Source organism: Mustela nigripes, chromosome 7 (assembly GCF_022355385.1).
Source record: "Mustela nigripes isolate SB6536 chromosome 7, MUSNIG.SB6536, whole genome shotgun sequence".
Classification (NCBI taxonomy): domain Eukaryota; kingdom Metazoa; phylum Chordata; class Mammalia; order Carnivora; family Mustelidae; genus Mustela; species Mustela nigripes.
In genome coordinates, this window is record NC_081563.1 from 129,003,192 (window position 1) to 129,025,888 (window position 22,697).

The 22,697-nt window shown below is 48.5% G+C and overlaps 1 long non-coding RNA gene across 2 annotated transcripts; it reads left to right on the forward strand.

Moving 5' to 3' along the window:
- Positions 1 to 209: 209 nt before the first annotated feature.
- LOC132022011 (uncharacterized) lies at positions 210 to 21,635 on the forward strand. 2 transcript variants are annotated; one of them, XR_009405484.1, is made up of 5 exons: positions 210 to 450; positions 3,265 to 3,346; positions 6,678 to 6,730; positions 15,505 to 20,291; positions 21,546 to 21,635. It is a non-coding gene; the product is annotated as an uncharacterized LOC132022011 (long non-coding RNA). The 2 variants fall into 2 exon arrangements; XR_009405485.1 differs by lacking the exon at positions 21,546 to 21,635 and having other exon boundaries at positions 20,116 to 21,539.
- Positions 21,636 to 22,697: the final 1,062 nt, after the last annotated feature.

A 22,697-nucleotide genomic window follows, 5' to 3' on the forward strand; every position in this document is an offset into this window, starting at 1 on the left:
TTGGGGGTGGGGTATGTCTTTCAGCTGGCCTTGGGTCTGGCCAGGAACTGGCCCACATAATGTGGCTGCTGAGTCCTCCTTCCTAAATCAGGACTCTGGGCACTCCTGGGAATTACTGTCTGTTGCCCTCTCTGGGAGTGTGAATGAGTCACTGGGCAAGCTTTTTTTTTAAAGATTTTATTTATTTATTTGACAGAGAGAGTGAGCACAGGCAGATAGAGTGGCAGGCAGAGGCAGAGGGAGAAGCAGGCTCCCTGCCGAGCAAGGAGCCCGATGTGGGACTCGATCCCAGGACACTGGGATCATGACCTGAGCCGAAGGCAGCTTCTTAACCAACTGAGCCACCCAGGCGTCCCTCTGGGCAAGCTTTTGAGCAACACCTGTGTGTGCCGGTCTGGGGCAGGAGCTGCGGCGGCAGCAGACGGGAGAGAGGTGCGGACTGGCCAGGAGGTAAGAGAGGACACGGCTTGACTCACAACAAGGCCGGGCTCCCCAGAAGCAGGCTTTTGCTGCCTCTGCCCCTGCACTTGTTTTGACTACAGGAGGCTGTTTTTTTTTTTCTTTCTTTTTTTTTTTTTTTTGCAGAAATCTTTTTGTGAGTTTAGCTGCTGTCTTCCCAGGCCAGGTCTAAGTGCCTGAATTGCCAGAGCTCTGAAGTCTGGACCTTTTGGAGTTCCTCATAGGTACCATTTTTACAGCACCCTAAGAGCGATGTCTGTTTTAATCCCCTCAAAGGCACTGTAAGTTAAGTGACCTTTTCCCCATTTTCAGAAGAGGAAACTGAGGCTCAGGAGAGTCAAGTGACAAGGTCTCATCAGAACAAGGTCTCATGATTAGGAAATGCTGGAGCTGGGATTCAAACTGGACTCAGAGCCTGGGCCCTTGACCAAACAGGAAGGCAGAAGCCCTCGTGGTGGGCAGCTTGCTTACGGGTACCCAGAAGGCAAAGCCATCTCTTGGGGGTCATAAAATGGGACATTTGCCTACCCCTCCCTTTGGAGAGTGTTGCAGGAGCTTCTGCAGAGAGGGGGAATCTGCTAGGGAGGGAGAGGGAATTTCCACCAGCCAATACTTTAAAAAGATCAGAAATGTGTTGAGGATGGAGGTGGGGGTCAAGCAGTGTGGTGCTTCTGGAACCTTGCCCCACAGCTAAGGACCTTTGGAGGATGAATGACCAAACTCACTGCAACCAACTTTAGCAAAAAAAGGAAAATTATTAACTTATGCCATTAAAATATTGAGAATAGGGCTGCCTTCAGGTTTGGCTGGATCTAGGGTTTTAAAGGTTGAAACTCTCATATCATTTTCTTTTGGCCCTGCTCTTCTCTGTGTTGGGTTTATTCTTGGGCAGTCCTCTGGTGGGGTATGGATGACTACCGGGAGCTCCAGACTTTCTTCCTCTCAGTTTAGCATCACCAAGAGGACAAGCACTTCTCATTTCCAATGGCTTTATACTTAGCTCCTTAGCTAAAGTCCTGGGGCTGCTACTTATTTGCCTAGCTCATCTCACCTGCTCATCCCTGAACCAATCAGGCAGTAGGCAATGGGCTGCTCTGGGTCTGTGCCAGGGGCATATCCCTGGAACTAGGGGAGGGGCCAGTCCTTCTTGAACCATTTAGACCAAGAATGGGGAATGGATGAATGGCTCCCCCAAAGGATATGCAGGGTGCTGGTAGCAGGAATGGGAGCTGGGCAGGTCCCAAGACAACAGATACCGTTCTCATGGGAAGTACAGAGACCACTATCTGGCTATCTGGCTTTGTCACCAGCTTGCTGTGTGACCCTTTCTCCTCCTGGACCCCAATTTCCCCATCTATGTAGGGATTATCTTCACGGATTCATCCGGCTCTGAACTTGTAAAGCCTATAGGCTTCATTTAGCCAACAGCCCCGCATCCTAGCTTAACAGACGCAAGCTGTGGCTTAGGAATGCATGGCCTTCACAAACCCTGAGATTGAACTTGGGACAAGACACCCAGCCTCCTGTTCCTGCCCATCGCGGCAGGGTACAGCCTGTGATGGGGGGAGGGAAGGGCTCCAAGGAGTATTCTTTGCACATCTCCAGTGTTCTCCATCTATAATTGGCTCCGAATGAAATGATCTCATCCCTAAACACTGAGGAAGAAGGGTGGTGGTTGGGGGGGGTGGTGGGAACAGCTCTCTGGCAGCATCTGACATAATTTGTGACTAACCCGTTTCCCTCCGGAAAGAGAGATGGTCCGCTCGCTTGAAGAAGTAGAAGTTTGAGAAAAATGTCTTGGTAATCCATTGAGGAGCCTCCAGCTTTTGGGGCCTTTTGAGAGGGCTGGGATATTTCTCCACTCCGTCTAAACCTGGTATCTTCTGACCGTTGCCCACAAGTCAGCCTGACCACCTGTCACGTCAGCCACTGGCCAGGGAGGAGGTGAGCGTGGCCGACCCATCAGGCAATTTGTCTTGTATGGATTCTCGACGGGGTTCTGTGGCCAGCTGAAACTCGTTTACATGCCCATACATTAATTTTGAAAGATGGGCTCCTAATCAACTCTGAGAAAGCTTGTCACAGCACCATCTGCTTGGCGTTTGTCACTATCGCATTACATAAGAGGAAAGACATTTTTAAAGAATGCGGCTGCATTTAGTAATTGGATCGCCGGAGAGGAGCCAAGCCGGGGCGGATGGCACCGTGATTCAGAAATGCCACAGGCCCTTCTCCAGGGCGGGGCGGCCTCCCCAGATTCCACTGGTTGTCATCAGAGCCCCGAGAGCAGCCCAGCTTGGGGGACAGGCCCGAGGTGGCGTCTGTTCTTCTCGTCTTTCTGCTCCTCTCTTATTCTTTCCTTCCCCCCGTTGGTTCTCCCTCACCTGCCATCTCAAATCAGCTCTACCACATAATAGCAATAACCAAATGACTTTGCTTCGTTGAGCCCTGATTTCCTCATCCGGGGATGATGAGAGAGGGCGGCTGTGCCATTTAAATGCGGTAATACATCTGAGTTCACACCTTCGGACTAGACCCTCAGAGTTATCAACATCATTTTGAAGGAAGGGTCTTCTGTTTCTTCAATAGGCCAAGATACCTCTGCCTCTGCCTCAGGACCTTTGCATATGCTGCTCTTTCTTTCCGGAATACTCTTTTCCTGTATCTTTGCATGGCTGTCTTCTGATTCTGCCCCAGCTCCAATGTCACCTGCTCAGATGGGCCTCCCCCAACCACCTTAAGCAGAGTATTCCCTGCCCTGTTCCTTCCAGTCATACTCATTCATCTCTACTATTTTCTTCTCAGAACTTGTCATCTGTCTCCCAGAGGACCTGGTCTGTCTTGGTTGCTCTGTATCCCCAGCACCTAGACCATGGCCCTGCATGTGGTAGGTACTCCATAATGATTTGTTGAATGAATGACTAAACTTGTTAACTCCTTGTGACATTTCCCATAAAGCAGGGGCAGGTGGGGAAGTGACTGCCCAGGGTCATATAGCCCAGGGAAGGGAGGGAGAGGAGGGAGGAATGTAGGTGTCCTGCTTCCAAGTTTCCTGTGGCCCCCAGGTGGCAACAGGGCGGACATTTGGAGCTTTGGGCCCGCCCCACCACCCAGAAGGGTTCAAGCGAGGAGGAAGCCCAGGGAGCAGCCTCTGAGAGTGGTTAAGAGTGAGCCAGCCAGGCAGCTAGGAGGCAAGACTGTTTACAGGAGCTGGGGCCATCTCCATGACAACTGGTCAGCCTACAGCTTCCTGCCTCACTGGGGAGGAGGTTTTTACTTGGCTGGGATGCAGTGAGACAATGGGCATGGGGACTGGCAGAGGAGAGGGGACCCTAAATCCCCAGTATGGGGGAAGTCTTGTTTCTGAGAGCTGTCTAAAGGCTGGAAGAGCCTGGTGATAGATACTACATAAGTTCATGTCCGTGTGCATGTGCATGTGTGTGCGTGTGCATGTGCATGTGTGCGTGTGTGTGTGCGTGGGTGTGCGCATGTGTGTGTGGGTGTGGGTGTGGTGTGTGTCAGGGAGAGTCGGGGCTGTATGCAGCCAAGGTGCCTTGAAACCTTCTGCACTGTGACATTTTGTGCAAGAGAATTAACCTCTTGGTGTCTCAGTTCCATCCAGTGTAAAGTGAACAAGGACAGTAGTTCCTTGTAGGGTCGTTACGATGATTAAATGAGAAGGGGCACCTGGCTGGCCCAGTCAGAAGAGCATGTAACTCTTGATCTCAGAGTTGTGAGTCAGAGCTCCATGTTGGGGGTAGAGATGACTTAATTTTTTTTTTTTTTTTTTTATGAGAGAATACTCTTAGAATGTACCTGGTATTTCTGGAAATCAACTTATATGTGACTTCAGGTTGTGTTCCTCCTATGGCTGTGGGGGTTTGGTCTTAGTCGTTCTCAGGAATCTCCACTTACCTGGTTTTTTTCATTCATTTAACAAATATAGACCATCCCTTAGGATGCCAGGCAATGTTCTAGAGGCTGGGAACACAGCAGAGAACAAAGCAGGTGACAATCTCTGCTTGCGTAGAGCTGATATTCTAGCAGGGTAGATAGACATTAAATACGGTAAAAAGGAAGCATACTATGTTAGATGGTTTTAAGTGTTAAGGAGAAAAAGAAAGCAAGGTCAGGGGATGTGGACTGTAAAGTGGGGGTTGCAATTTCAGACAGTGGTACCCCTCATGGCACAAGCTGAAGGAGGCAAAAGATTAACTACGGCAAAAGCATCCTAAGCTCAGGGGAATAGCCAGTGCAAAGGCCCTGAGGCAGGAAAGTGAGCATGTATGAGATTGTATTGTGTCATTGTATCTCTTGGTAAGTCTGCATGTGTGTGGTGTTATGTGGCACCCATTTAGTGTATATGGGTCGTTACGGATGAAGATGTTTGTACATGTTTTTCGTACATGGGACTGCTGAGTTTAGCCACAGAGATTGTGCCTGTGTAATTCAGGGGATGCCATCCCTGTGGATTGCAATGGAATGGGGGCATCCTGGACATGTGCCGTGCAGTGACCCTGTGCATATTTATAAGTAAATATTGTAAGAACATGCCTGTGAAAATGTCTGTATGTTCATGAGTCTGGACATTTGGGTATAAGTAATATGTAAATGTGTGTATATGGATATATCTTTTTTTTTAAAAGATTTTATTTATTTATCCGACAGAGAGAGGGATCACAATTAGGCAGAGAGGCAGGCAGAGAGAGAGAGGAGGAAGCAGGCTCCCTGCTGAGCAGAGAGCCCGATGCGGGACTCGATCCCAGGACCCTGAGATCACGACCTGAGCCGAAGGCAGCGGCTTAACCCACTGAGCCACCCAGGCGCCCCTATATGGATATATCTTTATCTAAAATGCTAGTATTTTGTTTATCATGGACTTTTGTCTTATATTGATTTTTTAAAAATAGGATTTATCTTAATTGAGAAGGAGACAAATCATAAAAGATGCTAAACTCTAGGAAACAAACAAGGTTGCTGGAGGGGAGGTGGGGGGTGGGGAGAGATAATTGGGTGATGGGCATTAAGGTGGGCACTAGAGGGGCGCCTGGGTGGCTCAGTCTTTGGAGCGTCTGCCTTCAGCTCCAGTCATGATCTCAGGGTCCTGGGATGGAGTCCCGCATCAGGCTCCCTGCTCAGCAGGGGTTCTGCCTCTTCCTCTGCCTCTGCTCCTTCCCTTGCTCATTCTCTCTCTCTCTCTCAAATAAATAAATAATATCTTAAAAAAAAAAAAAGGAGGGCACTTGATGTAATGAGCACTGGGTGTTATATGCAACTGATGAATTCTACCTCTGAAACTAACAAAAAATAGGATTTTTCTCGATTACTGAGTGTTTTGGTGCACAACCCCCCCTCCATTTTATGGCATGGTGAGTGCCTCCCTCTCCTTACCCTGGTCCTGGCCCTCCTCTGCCCCGGGGATGGAAGATGAATGTGAGGGACGCCCAGCTGAGGCAAGGGAAGCCTTTCCTTCCGGTTTCTTCCAGCATCTGGGCTTATCAGTACATATCCAGAATCCAAACCCAGTTCGGGCACCTCTTGTTCCGTGGAGATAAGATCTGCTTAGTCCTGACTGCATGAAAGGACTTGCATAAATTATTTCATTTTATCCTTACAACCACCCTTTGGTGGAGATATTTGTTCATTTGATGGAATATATCTTTATTTAGGGCCTACTATGTGGTAGGAGTCCCATCTGGCATTCCTGCTGGTCCAGCATTTATTCCTTGTCTTTCCAGTAACGTCACCCCCAGTTTTCTTTTAGGGTAACTCGCCTGTCCCCCTCATGGTCTGGTTGGTTCAACCTGGGCTTTCTGTACCCCTCCCCCTAGCTCAGGGGTGGCCCAATCAGCATAGTCCATCCATCTGGCCATAGTGATTGATTATGGGATGTGCACGTGACCACATTGTTCCAGAGTGAATTATGGTTCTTTGGCTGCCTTTTTGGGAAAAAAGAGCTCTCTCTCCACCAAAATGTTTAGCTGTAAAAAAGCTATAACCCTGGAGCTCCTAGTGAGGATCCACTACATGGAGAGAGATAAAAAACTGAGTCCTTGTGACATTTTTAGAGCCCCTAGATCCAGCCATACCTGAAGCCATTACCCTAAGACTTTCTAGTTCTAAGAGCTTACTTTTTAAGAATTTTTAACTAAGCCAGTTTGAGAGGGCATCTGAAATCCTGTGCTTAGCATCTTTATATATTATCTCCTTTCATTCAGAGATGAACTCCATGGAGAAGGGGCTATGCTGATAAAGAAACAGTCTCAGCCAGGTAAGTGGCTTGTCCAGAGTCACACAGCAGTTTGGTAGGTGGAGCTTGGACTTGAACCCAGTTCTTCCTGATTCCTGAGCTTTTCTTCCATTCCACATTTTCTGAGCCCTGGACGAGGGTCTGTGGGGATAATAGACAAAAGGCCTGAGTCCCAAATTAGCTATCATTTTGCTCTGTGACCTTGGTCAAGTCATTTCTTCAATACGAGCCTGTCTACTCAACTAAAATGGGGAAAATAGTAGTGCCCATCCCATTAGGTCGTCGGGAGGGTAATGTGATGACCAGTGTGCGTAAAGTGCCTAGAACAGGGCTGGGCACGAAGCAGTGAACGGGAGCTCTTACTCCTGTGGCTCTTTTTTTGGGGGAAGGAGGTGGGTCTGGGGGCTTCACCCCTTGCCTGAAGCCAACACGCGCCCTGCCCCCTGGCTGGTCAGAGACCCCCAGCAGCCCCCGGTGGTGCCTTCACCCACCTCCTGCCAGATGCGCAGACCTGGCTCGCTGAGCTGGGAAGTAGGCACTTAAGAAGCCACTTCCCCAGTTTCTCTTTTAATTTTCGTTACATAAATTTCGCATTTCCTGGAATAGAGATCTTGAACGTCTGGACTCGTTTGAAAATTGAGTCTGCAAAGGACCTCATTTATATTAATGGGGCCTCGAGTCCAGCTTGCAGGGAGTCAGACACAAGGATGGATGGTGGGGACTCCCGGGCTGAGCGGCTCCAGGCTGAACCCAGGCGCTGCCTTGGGTGAGCAGATGTGTGTCGATTCCGGCTGGGACCACTCCTATCATGTGGGGGGCTCCTGGAGGCAACGATTGTGTTACTGCCAAATTTAACCACCCCCCGGTGGCTGCCCACTGCTCAAAGTGAGTGACCCTGCTTGACAAGGCGCTGTGGGATGGGCCCCAGCTGACCTCTCCTGCCTCCTTCCTACCCCCCCCCCCCACCTTTTCTTGTATATCCCTCTGCAGTCAAGCTGACCTCCTGAGAGTATTTCTGCCTCAGGAACTTTGTCCCTGCTGTGCCCTCTGCCTAAAACGCTGTTCTCCCAGCTCTTTGTGTGATTGGCTCTTTACTGTCAATCAGATCTTGCCTCACAGTCACCACCTCCGGGAGGCATTCCCTGATTGCCCATCCCTCTAGAGTAACGATCCTCAGTCACTCTGCATCTCGCAGTCTACACTCTGGTGCAGAGAGGTCACAAACAGTAACTAACACGCAGTGCCAAACAGACAGGATTGACTCTGACAAGGCTTTCCAAGCTCCAACACGTTAATTCACACCACAGTCCTCGGAACTAGCTCTTGTTAGTACCAGTTCATGAAGCGCGGAGCGTTGAAATACCTTACCCAGGGCTACACGGCCAGAAGGTAGAGGAGTCAGGATTTGAACCCAGGCCATCTTGCTCCCACATTTGCTGGGTTAAGCAGCTCACTGAAGTCACAGGAAGGTAGAGCTTCCTGTCACAAGGACTGCAGCGGTGTAGGCTCAGGAGGCTGTGGGAGGCCAGGAAAAAAACACCCCACCTGATCCTGCCTTTGAAGGATCAACAGAACTCCCTAAAAGATGTAGTGCCTCAGCTGCGTCTAGAATTTATTTATATTTAACTTTACGTTATAGCTTAAGAATTTTTAACATTTCCACGCTGTCCGCAGTTACGTTTTTAAGTAATGGGTTTTATTCCAGGGACAAACAGTGCTATTCATCATTTTTGGGTAGTTGTGTGCTTGCATTTTTTATATTTTTCCAAATGCAGCAAAGGATCTGAACTTTGGGAGGTAATGAAGGGCTTAAGAGCTTGGGCTCCGGACCTGGGTTCAAACCCCAGCTCCTCTCCTTGGCTCCAAGGATTCTACATGCCTGGGGCAGGGGACACCTCCAGAGTCACTGAGGTGGTTAGACCAGTGAGACCTGGAAGGCCCCGCCCCCTCACCACCGTCTATGCCTTGGTGACTGGTAAGACCCAGGCTCCCCAGACCCAAAAGGGGCTGAACTGATCTCTCCTGCTTAGCAGGTCCTTGGAAATTAGGTTGGTTTAAGAAAATAAAGTAATGTGGGGCGCCTTGGTGGCTCAGTGGTTAAAGCCTCTGCCTTCAGCTCGGGTCATGATCCCGGGGTCCTGGGATCGAGCCGCACATCGGAGGTTGGGCGGGGGGGTCCTCTGCTCAGCAGGGAACCTGCTTCCCCCACTCTCTCTCTGCCTGCCTCTCTGCCTACTTATGATTTCTGTCTGTCAGATAAACAAATAAAATCTTAAAAAAAAGAAAAGAAAGTAATGTGATAATTCAAGGAGCAACTAGTAGGAGTAGCTGCCTCTGGGAAGGGAAACTGGGTGGTGACCAGAGGGGGCGAGAGAGAGATTTTCCCTGCATAACCCTTTCACGCAGGTCACATGGTGAATTATGCGAGAACGCAGACTCCAGCCCAGGCCTCCTGACCTTCCACTCAGTCTCTGCCCCACCAGGGACCTTTTCCTTCCCCAGTGGAAGCCACGTTGAGGTGTGGGTTGGGGGGCTGCCAATACTATAGAGTGGTCACACAGCGATGCATGTCATGGTTCGAGTCCAGGGTCTGTCACTTGCCTGTTGTGGGATCTTGGGTAAATCCACTAACCCTGTGGGGCCTCTGTTCGGCAGTGGCCAGCCTGCAAGATGGCTTCTGGTGATGCTCATGTCCTCGTATTCCCTCCTTTGGGTCACCCCGGGGCCACAGTGAATAGGGCTGACCTGTGTGGCCTAGAGGATACTGCAGAAGAGGCAGTATGCGTGACTTCCAAGTCTGGATAAGAAAAACACATTGTGACAGTAGACTTATCAGCCTTAAAAAGGGGTGGGAGCGCCTGGGTGGCTCACTGGGTTAAAGCCTCTGCCTTCGGCTCAGGTCATGATCTCAGGGTCCTGGGATGGAACCCCGCGTTGGGCTCTCTGCTCGGCGGGGAGCCTGCTTCCCTCTCACTTTCTGCCTGCCTCTCTGCCTACTTATGATCTCTGTTTGTCAGATAAATAAATAAACTCTTAAAAAAAAAAAAAAGGAAGGGAATTCTGCACACAGGCGAGACAACCTTGGGGACATGATGGTGAGTAAAACAAGTAAGTCGGCCACACAAAAAACCCAAATGCTCTATCATTCTACCTATAGGAGGTACCTAGAGGAGTCAAAGTTGTAAAGACAGAAATCGCAATGGTGGTTGCCAGGGGCTGGGGGAAGGAGGGCGGACAGTTAGCGTCTAATGGGTTTAGAGCTTCAGTTCTGCAGAAAGGGATGGTGGTGTTGGTTGCGCAAGAGTGGGAGCGGACTTAAGGCCACGGGACTGTGCGCTTAAAATGGCTGGGAGAGCACCTGGCGGGCTCAGTCGGAGGAGCATGTGGCTCTCGATCTCAGGGCCATGAGTGTGAGCCCCATGTTGGGCGTAGAGATCACTCAAAAATAAAGTCTTCTAAAAAAGTGACTGGGGATGGTAAAATTTATGGGGTGTATGTTTTGTCACAATAAAACAGTTGGGGGGAACCACACCATAGCTTCTGTCTTTCTGTTGGATCGTTCACCCCGAGGAAGCCCTCAAGAGGGATGTGAAGACACTCAAGGAACCCTATGGACAAATTCAGGTGGGGAAGAACCGAGGCTTCCTGCCAACAGCTCTGCATCGACCTGCCAACCATGTGAGGGCGCCATCTTGGAAGTCAGCCTTTGGGCCTTCAGACCAGGGTCCTGGCCGGCTCCTTCACGGCAACCTCATCAGAGAGTCCCTTCCAGAGCCACGCAGCGAAGCCACTCTCAAACCCCTGAACCACGGAAGCCGTGTGAGATCATAAATATTTATGGTTGTTTGGAGCCCCTAAGCATTGGGATAATTCGTTACTTTAGCAATAGAAAACTGACATAGTTCCTCATCTGTACAATAAGGATAACGGTCATCTTGCGGGGTTGTTGGTGATGATCATTTTATGATGATACCCATGATGATAATTTCATAGGTTGTTGCTGAGAATTAATTAGCAAATCACGTAAAGGGCTTGGAACAGGGCCTGACGCGCAGTAAATGCTTGGTGAGTGTTGACGAGTGTGATTTCATGTTCTCTGTGATTTCTGGCATTGGTAGGAGCTCAGCTAGACAATAGCTCTCCATTAAAGAACGCATGTAGGCTGTAGGTTGCAGTGGTGATAAAAATTATAAGAACAGGGGCACCTGGGTGGCTCAGTAGGTTAAACCTCTGCCTTCAGCTCAGGTCATGATCTCAGGGTTCTGGGATCGAGCCCCACATCGGGCTCTCTGCTCGGCGAGGAGCCTGCTTCCCCCTCTCTCTCTCTGCCTGCCTCTCTGCCTGCCTTTCTGCATACTTGCGATCTCTCTCGCTGTGTCAAATAAATAAATAAAATCTTTAAAAAAAAAAATTATAAGAACAGTGAAAGCTACCATTATGGAGTGCTCACTGGATGCCAAGCTTTGGGCTAAGCAATTTACTTCTTTTCCTCGAAGCCCTCCAGCAGCCCCTTGAAGTGGACACTATTATTTTCCCGTCTTACAGACTAGAAAACCAGGATCCAGAGATGGAAAAGGACTGGCCCTGGGTCACATAGCAAAGCAGTGCTGTAGTTAGAATTTGAGCTCAGATGCTTCAGACCCTAAGTTTTCTCTTTGCCATCACTTAGACTGAGCTGCAGCTTGATGAATCCCTGCCCCCCAAGCCCATCTTTCTCTTCCAGCCAGTTCCTGCTCATTAGCACAGAAGGGAAATTGCCAACCCATTTGACAAGCGGGTCCTTTGTTCCTGCAACTTCCCTTCTGCCAGTGTCAGTCTCCCTTCCGCTCGGGAGACCAGAGAGTAGGTTCCCTTAGAAATTTTTCTTTTTCTGATTGCAGTGTCCTCCCCCAAACTCTCTCCTTCCAGATTCAGGATTGGCAATAGGAAGGACACGCCTCCAGAAAAAGCACAAAACGACTTGCCCAGCCTTCGTCCCCTGTAGTGTCTCCTCTCGGGCAGTTTATTCAGGCCCGAACCTTTGCAGCCTGGCACCTTCAGACATGCTGCCAGCTGGCTTTTCACAAAAGCTCTCCTAATATTTGCTCTGGGGACATGTGGCCATCAGGAGGGGCATGTCCCCAGACAGGCGATGAGCTCAGGACATGGGCATCACCACACCTGCTCCTCTCCCCGAGGAGAGGGGGGAAACAGTTGGGCGACTCCTGACAACGCAGCGTTTTTGGAGCCCGTGTGTGTTCTTGTGTGTGGGCAGGAGGGCAGATGGGGCCTGGAGGAAGCGGCAAGGATGGGTGCACCTGCAGTGTGGTAGTGGCTGTGCTGGGCCTGCTCTCTCCCATGTCATTGCTTCTCGGCTATTTCTGAATTGCAGGAAGAAGTACATTTTGCATCATGACCTGTAACACACACAATTGAAATGGAAATTGCATGAATCTGTACTTATATTATGAGCAATGCATTCTATTCTGTTCTGTTCTATTCTATTTCTATTCCAGCCAAGTTGTTCTTTCATTAAAAAAGTAACAGTCGTGACCCGTGAAATAAATTGCGAAGTCCCGTAACACAGGTTTGTAATCTGGGTCTGTGAGCTTGCAGGAGACAAATCTCCCTCTATTTATTTTCACTGACCTCCAGCTGACCTGTAACACTTCCTTCAGTTGCCAACTGCAGGCATCAAATCATCTTAGTATTTGCAGTACTTGTGATGTTGTCACTGATACAAATTGTAGATGATTTTGTGTTCCATTATAGTTGTTGCAGATGACTTAAAGCCGTCTTCCCCCTCTCAACGTTTTGGTCATTAGCAGACCCACTGAGAGATCTGCTTGTTTGTTAATAAAGAAACACATGTATTACTGTATCACATCATTAAAATATTTTAATAATTGCATTTCAATAGAGTAGGTTTCTTTTGTAAACTTATGTGTCATATTTCATGCACTTAAAATTACTTTTCTGAGAGGGTGTGCATGGATGGGGTTTATCAGACCACCTGGGGGTCCCGGGAACGCAAAGTTTAAGAACCCCTGCAGGAGTGGTCCCGGCTCAGTTTATAAAATGCTGTCCCAAGCTGTAAACTTCAGGGGAGCAGTGCCCTAGGGTCTCTAACACATGTGCGCCCCCTGAGCCAACACTGAAAACACACCAGTGGCCAACATTTGTGTAACACTTACCTGTGCCCACCTCTATACAAGGAACCTTATGGATCATTTGATTTAATCTTTATGCCAGCCTTATTAAGTGGGTGCTATTTTTTTGCCCCCCCCCCTTTACCCAGTTTCACTTTTCTTCACACCAGTGCGTCAGACATCTTAATCTGTTAATTGGAAGCCTTCCTCTTGAAGATGTGTTGTTCTTTTCACATTTCTTGTAAGACAGGTCAACTGGCAACAAGTTCCTTCCATTTCTGTTTGAGAAAGTCCTTATTTCTCTTGCACTCTTGTGGAGTAATTTTGTAGGGTATAGAATTCTAGGTTGCTGGACTTTTTCCTTTCTTTTCTCTCAACACTTGCCTCTCTCATTCCATTCTTTTCCTGCTTGCATGGTTTCTGAGATGTCAGGTGTAATTCTTATCATTGGTCTTTTACAGGTGAGGTGTTTTTTCCTCTGGATTCTTTCAGGATTTTTTTAAAAAAATCTTTGATTTTTCTCTAGTTTGAAAATGACACGCCTGGTGGAGTTATTTTGGGGAAATTTATGCTTCTTGGTGCTTCCTGGATCTGTGGTTTAGTCTGACATTAAGTTTTGGAAATTCTCAGTCATTTTCATTTCAAATATTTCTTCTGTTCCTTTCTCTCTTCTCTTTCTGGTATTCCCGTTATGCAGATGTCACACCTTTTATAGTTGTCCCACAGTCCTTGGATCTTCTGTTTTTTTAGTCTTTGTTCTCAATGCTTATAAGTTTTTGAATTTATGCTCTACTGGAGGGAGGAATTTATCATCTATTAGAGGGAGGAAAACAATAAAATATAGTGTATCAGAGATGGTGTTATGGAGAACAATAAAGCAGAAGGGGACAGACTATGAGAGGTATGTGTGTGGGTAGGGGATGTTGCCATTATAACCAGGATTGTCAGATAAAGGGGATGCCAAGAAGGTGACACCTGAAGGTGGTGAGGGAATGAGCCATGAGGCCAGTCTGGAAAAGATGTTCCAGGCATAGAGGACAGCCAGTGCAAAGGTCCTGGGGTGGAAGCATGCTTGGTGTATTGGAAAACTGAATGGTGGCCAATGTGTCTGAAGAGGAGTGAGGGAAGGGAAGAGTAATCAGACAGTTGATCCAAGAGGATTGAGGATTCAGAGGTGGGGACTGGAAGGGGGCAGGATCATCAGATGAGTCCACTCAGGGCATGTCTGAGGAACAGTGAGGAGGCCAGTGATAATGGAGCCACGCAGCCTCAGGAGAAAGCAGGGGGTATTGAAATCAAAGAGACAGTGGGGCTAGGGGACGTATGGCCTTGCAGACAGCACCAAGGACTTTGGATATTATTCAGAATGCGATGAGAAGCCTCTGGAATGTTCTGACAATGAAGTGACATAATCAGACTGACAGTTTGACAGGATCCCTCTGGCCACTGTGCAGAGAGGAGCTTGAACGTTGATCAAAGGTAGAAGCAGGGAGCCTGGTCTGGAGGCCATCGCAATCATGAGGCGGTAGACAGCGATGGGGTGGCCCCACACGGCGGCGATGCAGGGGTGAGCAGCACAGATTCCAAATCTATTTTGGAGGCAGAGCCCACAGGAACCGCTGACAGGCCATTCATTTCAGCACTGTTTGTTATCACAAAAGTTTGGAAGCAACCTTAATGCTCAGCTGTAGGAGACTAGCAATTACTGCGTACAACAGAACACAACACAGGCTCCCAAGAGAATGAGGAAGCTCTTCATGCATTAATACAGAAATACAGAATGATCTTCAAGATCTCTGAAATGACAAAAGCAATCTGCAGAGCCGTGTTTATGGTATATTACTATTTGGGTGGGTAAAATAAAATAAAACACACACACACACAGATATACACATGGTCCTTGGATTTGCTGTTCTGGGATTTGTTTGTTTGTTTTTCCCTAGTCTTTATTCTCTTTGCTTTCCAGTTTTTGAATTTATGTTCTGTTGAAGGGAGGTCAACAGTAAACAAAATGTGTAGATAAAATACAGTGTGGCCGAGGCAGTGCTACAGAGAACAATAAAGATGAGAAGGTGGATGGAGTGCCAGAGTCGGGTGTGTGACTCTTGTAGGCACCTGGGGCGTGTTGATGAGAGGTGGTGGGGCCAAGAATGCCCAGGTACAGTTAACACGAGAGCCAGATAACCAGAGTTTAGACTTTGGTCCATGCACACGGCACCCGGTGTGGGGGAAACGTTGCCACTGCTTGCATATTGGGGTGACAAGCCTGTTACATTTTCAGACCTTCTCTATTTCAGGAAGAAAAGAAGCTAGTGCTGCCCCCCATGGTCCCCGATTCAGCCTCTCCCGCAGACCTTCACATCCCCATCTCCCTATGCCCTCCCCAAAATAACACAAACTCCACCACGCTGGTTTTCTCCATACCTTTTTATTGAACTGTGCATACTTTGTTAAAGGACCATTTGCTTAGAAATTCTTGAACATTTGGACATATTTTACAAGACAGGACAGCAGCTGGAGGTCACAATTTCATCTCATCACATGCATAAAAAGACACAAATTTTTTGTTGTTTGGTTTCTGTGTGTGTAGGTGTGTCTGTGTATGTGTGCGTGTGTGTGCGTGTGCACAGGCACACACACACACAATGTTCATTTTCACTTTTACAGGAAGGACTAGAGACATCAACTGACCAGAGATGAACAGGACCCACAAATGTGACCCCAAGAAGAGTGGCTAAGGACATTGGTCATTTATGGCTAATGTGATTGGCTTGGCCCCCATCATGGTGGGGTGATCAGAATGGCTTTGCTGGCAGAAAAGCCTCAACCTCACACCATGGTTCCTGGGAGAGACAGAGGGTCTTAGAGCTGATGGAATTGGGGCACATGCTACCTTTGGGGGCACTGGGGTCAGAAGAAAGGAAGACCCATTAGCTCTCAAAGGTGGAGGGCAGGTTTGCCCTCCTTTCCAGCTGGACTCCCATGGCTCAGGGAATGCAATCCAGTTTCCAGATGTCAGCTCCCAAATTCCTGCCCCCAGCAAATCCCTTCCTTGTGAGCTAGACTAGAACATGAGGCTGAAAATGCAAGACAGGAGAGTAGGAAAGAACATGGAGATGGCCTGTGGGGCCCCAGGAAGTGCTGCTCTGAGAAGACTGTGGACCTTAGGGCAGACAAATGTCAAATTTGGATAGCATCATGGCCCCCAGTTGAGTCAAAGGCCAAATGGCATTGGTGGAGTTACAGGCTTTAATGGGAGGGGCCCCCCATTTCTCCTTCCTTCCCAGTTAGCAATACCCCAAGCCTGGCAGGAACTGATAAAATTCTGCATTCGCTCACTCAGAAGTCAATCGTTTACACATTCACTCACTCCAAAAAAACACCAGCTGGGTGCCTGTATGTGCCACGGGCATATACTGGGGGGGTAACCCCGAGTTTCTGGCCCATAAAATGATGTTCCCAGCCCTTGGCCTTGGACTGAAGCTGGGATAGGTCTGGAGAGCAAACAGGTTGGCTGCCCCCGGCTCAGCAGCTGCTGATCTTCCTCTTCCCCACCCACTTGGCACAGGGGGCTTTGATGTCAAGCTTATCTAAGGAGAGACCCAAACCCTAGTGCAGACCAGGGAGCCACAAGCCAAAGCCTCGGAGAAGTCCGAATCTCTTGGGCATCTTCTCCTGGGCTTCCCTGCTTGTTTTCCAAACTTGGATTAGCTCAGGGAGGCAAGAAGTGTGGGATGATCCACGCAGGACCCTTGAGAGCATCTTAATGAGACAGAATTGGGAGTTTCCTTCATTTTCCAGAATTGTCATGCCATTGTAGCCACTGACTTGAGATAATTCTGCAGGACAGAGCTTCAGAGGAGGATCTTGGGAACTGGATTTTTGTTTCATTGTGTTTCCGGGGAAAGTGCAAGCTCAGTCTGTCCTTGCAATCTTACCGTCCAGCATCACTTCATAATAAAACTGCCCCCAACTGCCTATACTTGGGGTCGCCTTGAGGATGAAGGCCCACCTCCTCCAAACCCACAACTGGGGGAGGGGGATTTTACAACCTCTTGTGTCAAATGCTCTCCTTGGACAAGGCAGTTTCCAGACCGACTGGGGAAGGGGCTACGGATGTGGGAACCTGGGCAGCGAAAGCCTTGTCTGGCTGCAAAATCAGATTACAGTGGCCTCTCTCTTTTGGTCCTTCTGGACTTAAACTTTATTGGGTGGAGATTTTCAGATGTCTTGAATGCGATTTTTCTGTTTTATTTGCCAGAAGAAAAAAAAAAAAGCCCTTTTGGAACGGTGCCATTAGCTGTTGCCTGGGCAGTTCGACGGCTGGCTAGTGGATAAAAGATAATTGCATCTCGTGTACAGAAAGCCTCAGGCTTAAGAGGGCACAGGGTCTGGGCAGAAGAGCCGAAGCACCATGAGACGACCAGCCAGAGACGGGACTGCTCCTTGGCTGGTTTGGGGAGGGTAGCGTAAGCCTCATCCCACCCAGTGTTGGGCCTGTTAGGGCACTGGGGACGGGTTAGATGAGTGATCGGTGGGGTCATTAAAATTGCCCAGGGTAGGAAGCCGAAAGGAAGGAGGGTGTCCTGCTGCCAATTCCCTCCCTGGCACCCCTCGCGGAAAACTCCAAATCCTAGAATTTGAATTCCTGCTAATTGTGCTCCCTGCTTTTGCCTCAATGCCTCGAGCCTGTGCCCAGATGTTCAAACCACATACACACCTCCCCAGGGGGAAAGGGGTGCAGATTTCCCTCGTTGTTCAGTCTAGTGGCCATGCAATGTGAGGGTCCCTCAGCAACATCCATTTTGTGCATCCTCTAGCCTCTTTCAAAGCAGCTCATTCCCCAACATGGCACCGAATTCCATGGTAAGGCGGCCCTGCCCATGAGAATTACTTTCTTAATCGGAGCTGAAATAGACCACTTCGTTCATTACAGGAAAGAGACTTTCAGAGACTCACTCAGTCATCCTGCAGGCATATCTTTCCCCTTCAGGAGAACAGCCCCTTCCCCCATCCTGGCCAGGCTTTAGATCTTTTTAGGGTCTTTGGAGAGAGGAATGGAGAGTTAGAACCGGAGGGGAAGAAAAAGATGAGGGACTGCTGGATTCACCAGACCCCCTTGAAAATCCATTTCTTGAAGTCGGCATTTGGGGACATTCAGGAGAAATTCCAGGTTAAAACAAAAGCAGGGGCAGTGGATAGAAACCCAAACCTCCCAATCTCTCTTTAGATGAAACCAGCCACCGGATAGAGTTATTTGCTTATCTGGGCATCAAACCTGGCAAACTCCTGGGAGAGAATTTGTTTTGTTCTTGTGCAAAAGTCTGTAAAAATCGAATCTGTTTTATTTGGCTCTGGTTCAAATGAGAGTACCAGGCAGGAATTTGGGGGGAGTGGGAAAACTCTGATGAGAGGCAGAGTCCAAAGTAATACATTCGTCCTTGGTTTCCTCTTGGGGTTTATCCAAGGGGATGGTTCACTGCCATGGGGGTCCAGATTCAGCTCAGAACTCTGATATGGAAGGAGGCCAGAGTCCTGAAACTGATAGCGAGTCAGGTGGGGTATGAACACCTAGAAATGAATGCCAAGTGGGAGATCATCTGGCCTTTCTTCATCTTCCTGAATGAGTTGAGGAGTGAGAATCACTTTCTGCTGAAGATCCTGCTTTGTGAGATGTCCTCGGCCTGCCCAAGGCTGGAAGCTGCCTGGTGGAATCAATCAGGACAGTCCAAAAACTCCCCAGTGCCTGGATAAGTGGAAACTGGAAAAACACCACTGCCCTTGCCAGAAGTCTCTGGTGGTAGGAGCCAGGCAGCTGGAAGGGATGGGGAGATGAGACGGCAGGTTCTTGGGAACGTGTCTTTGCATGGTTTGGCTGCAAGCTTGTTTACTGTGTTTGTTTTTTTGTTTTTTGTTTTGGGATTTTTTTTTTTTTTTTTTTTTGTGAGGATGTTGCAAATGGATTAAAATGAGGAACCAGTAAGAAGTTGATGAGATCTGAGGCCCAGCATGTTCTCTGAGGTTTGCAAGAACCTGAAAATGCTCTGGCCTTCAGATCCAACTGATGTTACAGGGGAGTGGGTCGCTGAACATGGCAACAGGCCAGCCAAGAGGGGCTTGGGTGTGTTCTGGACCTCAGTGGGAAGTTTGCTTGCGTGAGATTTGTAGTCCTAAGATCTCCAGAGATGAGAAAATTCAGTCTTCAAAATGCCAGCAGGGTTGGGGAGGAGGAGCTGAGCCAGCCAACATGCCATCCCGATTTTGAGGGCCATCGGTAGCCTTGCTTCCCCTGGGTCTCCCTCCTGCTTCCATGCCCTGGAATCTTAAGAACAATAAATAGGAGAAACACACAGACAGAACGAGGAAAGTTACAGTGTCCACAGACTCTAGGCCTAGTGTCAGGAAATGCCTGCACGAGGAAGTCAGAGCCTGAAGTCTTTCCCCACCGCCAGAAAGTCAGGTCCAAAAGGAAGAAAGAGAGCCTGAGGGGCAATGGGAGGAAATGGAAAAAACAAACAAAAAACCCAGAAAATACCAGCTATGATAATGACCAACCATAAAAATTCCCAAGATGTTACTCTGTATTACAAAAGAAGCAATGAGACTGAATAGCCCTATTACAAATTTGCTAACCACACACACATATTTATATACTTTTTATCTGAACAAAAAAATAGACTACTCTGGATGTCCTACGATGTAGGCCTGCATCCGATACTTCTAGAGCCAGAAACGTGGCAACAGAAAGTGAAGAGGTAAATTTCATTTTGGGGGCGTAGCCAGGCTGGTTTGGGTCTCCCTGGCTGAGTGAAAGGATTTGTATGTTGTCATAAAAGCGGTGAGAAACCAGAAGTGTATGTGGCGGTGGGGGGCCTTGAGCTCAGGGCTGGAGGCTCTCTCTTGTTCCCCTGGGGGCCGCAGAGGTGACCCCTTCTTCCTCCAGCCACTGGAAAAGCCCTCTCACAAAGGATCATGCCCTAGAGGCATTTCACTACAATCTCACTGCATTCGAAATTATCTAAAATTATCTAATGGATGCTGAAGCCTGGGGTTATGTTACTGTGGGACTCTTGGCAGAGAAATAAGGAAAGGGTGGGGAGCAGGAGGAGAGAGAGAGAGAGAAATAGAGGGGGGGGGGGGAAAGAGAGAGACCTGGCTCTTGTGAACCCTTGTCCATGGTAAAATTTCCATTTCCCCTTGTCCGTGGACTAGACACTCCAGCCGTGACTTGGAGCAAGACAGAAATGTACAATAGTAACACACATCAATACATCACAGTTTCACAGAAGAGAATACTGCTGTTGTTGTTGCTGCTGTTTTTCTCCTCCGAAGAGTGGGTCTCATTAGGAGAAAGGGCAGGGGCGAAGCTACAGTCACCAAGACGCGGAGGAGGAGAGCTGGGAATCAGTCTGGCAGTTTGTGGCCGCCACCAGCCCTACGCGGGGGCAAGCCGGGTGAGTTGAAAGGGAGGGCCTCCTCGGGATTTGGCTGTCCCCCCAGTCTTCTTCCTTCTGGATCCCCAGTGCTTTTAGAGAAAGGGACTTCACGGAGACAAATGTTCTGTCCTCTTTTTTTTCTTTCCCCATTAAATGTGCTTAAGAGAAAATTCCTAAAGAAGGCACTGAGAAATCTACTGTACCCAAGTCCTGTTGTTTTTCTTTACCCAAAGATTAAAAAAAAAAAAAAAAAAAAAAAGTGGAAAAGCCGACTCCTCCAGAGCTCGCCCTCCTCTCTCCGCGGGTCGCGGATGCCCCCGATCACACAGGGGACCTGGTCCCTAGCCCTTACTGATAATGGTGGAAGTTGGAAGCCGTGGTCCGCTGGGTTCTTGGTGAGTTTCACTGAATTCACCAAAGGGACCAGACATTCACCCGCTAGAGCCCCCTAGTTTGGTTTCTTTGGGTTGACTTGGTTTTTTTGTTTCCTTTTGTTTTGTCCTTTTCCCATTTTCATTGGTTCAGGAATGGGTGGGTCATGGATCTCCGAATGAAAGTGGGATTTGCCTCCAATCCATGCTTTCCTCTCCTCTATGAGGACCTGTCTGTCAAGGTCAGCTTCTCAGTGGAGACTCTCGGGTAGATTTCCCAGTGCATGGACACAGGTACAGGCAGGGGTAGACACATATTAAAAATCGGGGTTTGTTCCTTTTTTGGCAGGTGGGGCTTGGGAAAACTTACAATACTCTTATTTTGAGTTTGGGCACAGGATAAAAGCTATATTCCCACAATACGTACACAAGTAAAAGAAAAAACCAAAACAAAATGCGATACTTTCTAAGCATAGTATATGCTGAGTTTCAGTTATTCTGTTTCTATAAGAACTCTATAGGACTCTGGCTTGTAAGCCTGAAAAGGTAGGTTCTTAATGATACTTCTGAAATCGTCCTTCAAAAGTGACTCAATAAAATGCTACTTTAAGGTCAGACAAACTACACGGGGAAGGGAGGGCCAGGTCCTGTGTGACCGCACAAGGCAGAAAGGGCCTTTGGTTACAAGGAGAGTTGCACCAATTGGTTATTAGTTTAAAAGAAAGAAACAAGAAGTCATATCCAATCTGTACACTTCTCATCTGCTTCAACCAACAAATGAAATGCCTCGATTGAAGAAGGGGTGGTAAGTTCCTTCTCGCTATATATGGCTATATTTAAACATGTTCACTTTCCTGATATGTAAAATAGACTCTATTATTATTGTTATTGATTTTTACAGATAGCATCGGCTCTAAAAATATCTGAATCGGAAATCACAACTATTTACTTTTATCAAAAAGCATTTGTTTGTTTTCCCTGAATTTTCACGTTTGTGCTGACGGCCGACGGAAATGGTGATAAAAACAAGGAAGAGACGCATGAGCTGACATGGCTTGGGGACGACTGTCAGGCGGCCGCTCCTCAGGAGGCCCCCAGCCCGCAGTGTGCCCCGCAAAGCGCTCGGGCTGCTGCTGCCTCCTCTCCCGGGCGTGTCGCCAGCACAGGGCGCCCTCACCCTTTCCCTGCCCCTTTACCATTGCTGCCAGGGTGCTCTGAAGATTTCTCGGAGCATCAAGATACTGCGGCATCGTTCTGTTGGGTAACACGGCAAAGAACAGGACTGCACCCTTCTGGAGGGATCCCTAGTCCTCAGAGACACCGCGAAGCAGTATGAACCAGGTACGGATTCAGCAGAGAACAGGTGTTTTTAAGGGCGGTGGAATGACTCCGTGTCATCATACCTGTGACAGGTAGTCCAACCTCATGCCACTGTACGGAGGGCAGGTGGAACGACTCCGTGACATTTGTGAACGGACAGACGGATCGTGCCATTATACTAACAGGCAGACCGGTAACACCTTGTGTGAAGGACAGGCGAACCCTGCTGTATTTGTTCCATCAGGAAGACGTACGCCTGTCACCAGATGGTGGATCAGCAGATCTACACTACTGTACTTGGGACATCGTCCATCAGTGCTGTATTAAGAGAACGACCTCGGTACACTGTACCAAAGCCAGGCAGAGCAAAGACATGTCATCTTTCCCACCAGCATGACATCATGCTACCTGGTGGCTCAACCCGATGTTTCTGAACCGAGGTACGGCCAACACCACCATCCTGTGGGACCCCACTCAGGCAGGCCAACGCCAGGTCGTCAAAAGGGGACAGGAAGACCAACACCAAGAAATATGCCAGAACCGTTCACAACGCACACGAATACTTATTGCTTTTGTCTGTACTGGCCGCGTTGACGGCTGCAGGAAGGAGAGCTGAGTTGGAGCACAGACAGGGAGACTGAAAACACACCAACAGCTGGTTGACAGGACAGAGTAAACACCCAGTGCCCACCGTCCACTGTATTCTTCGGAGATGTGCCTGCTTCTGGTACAC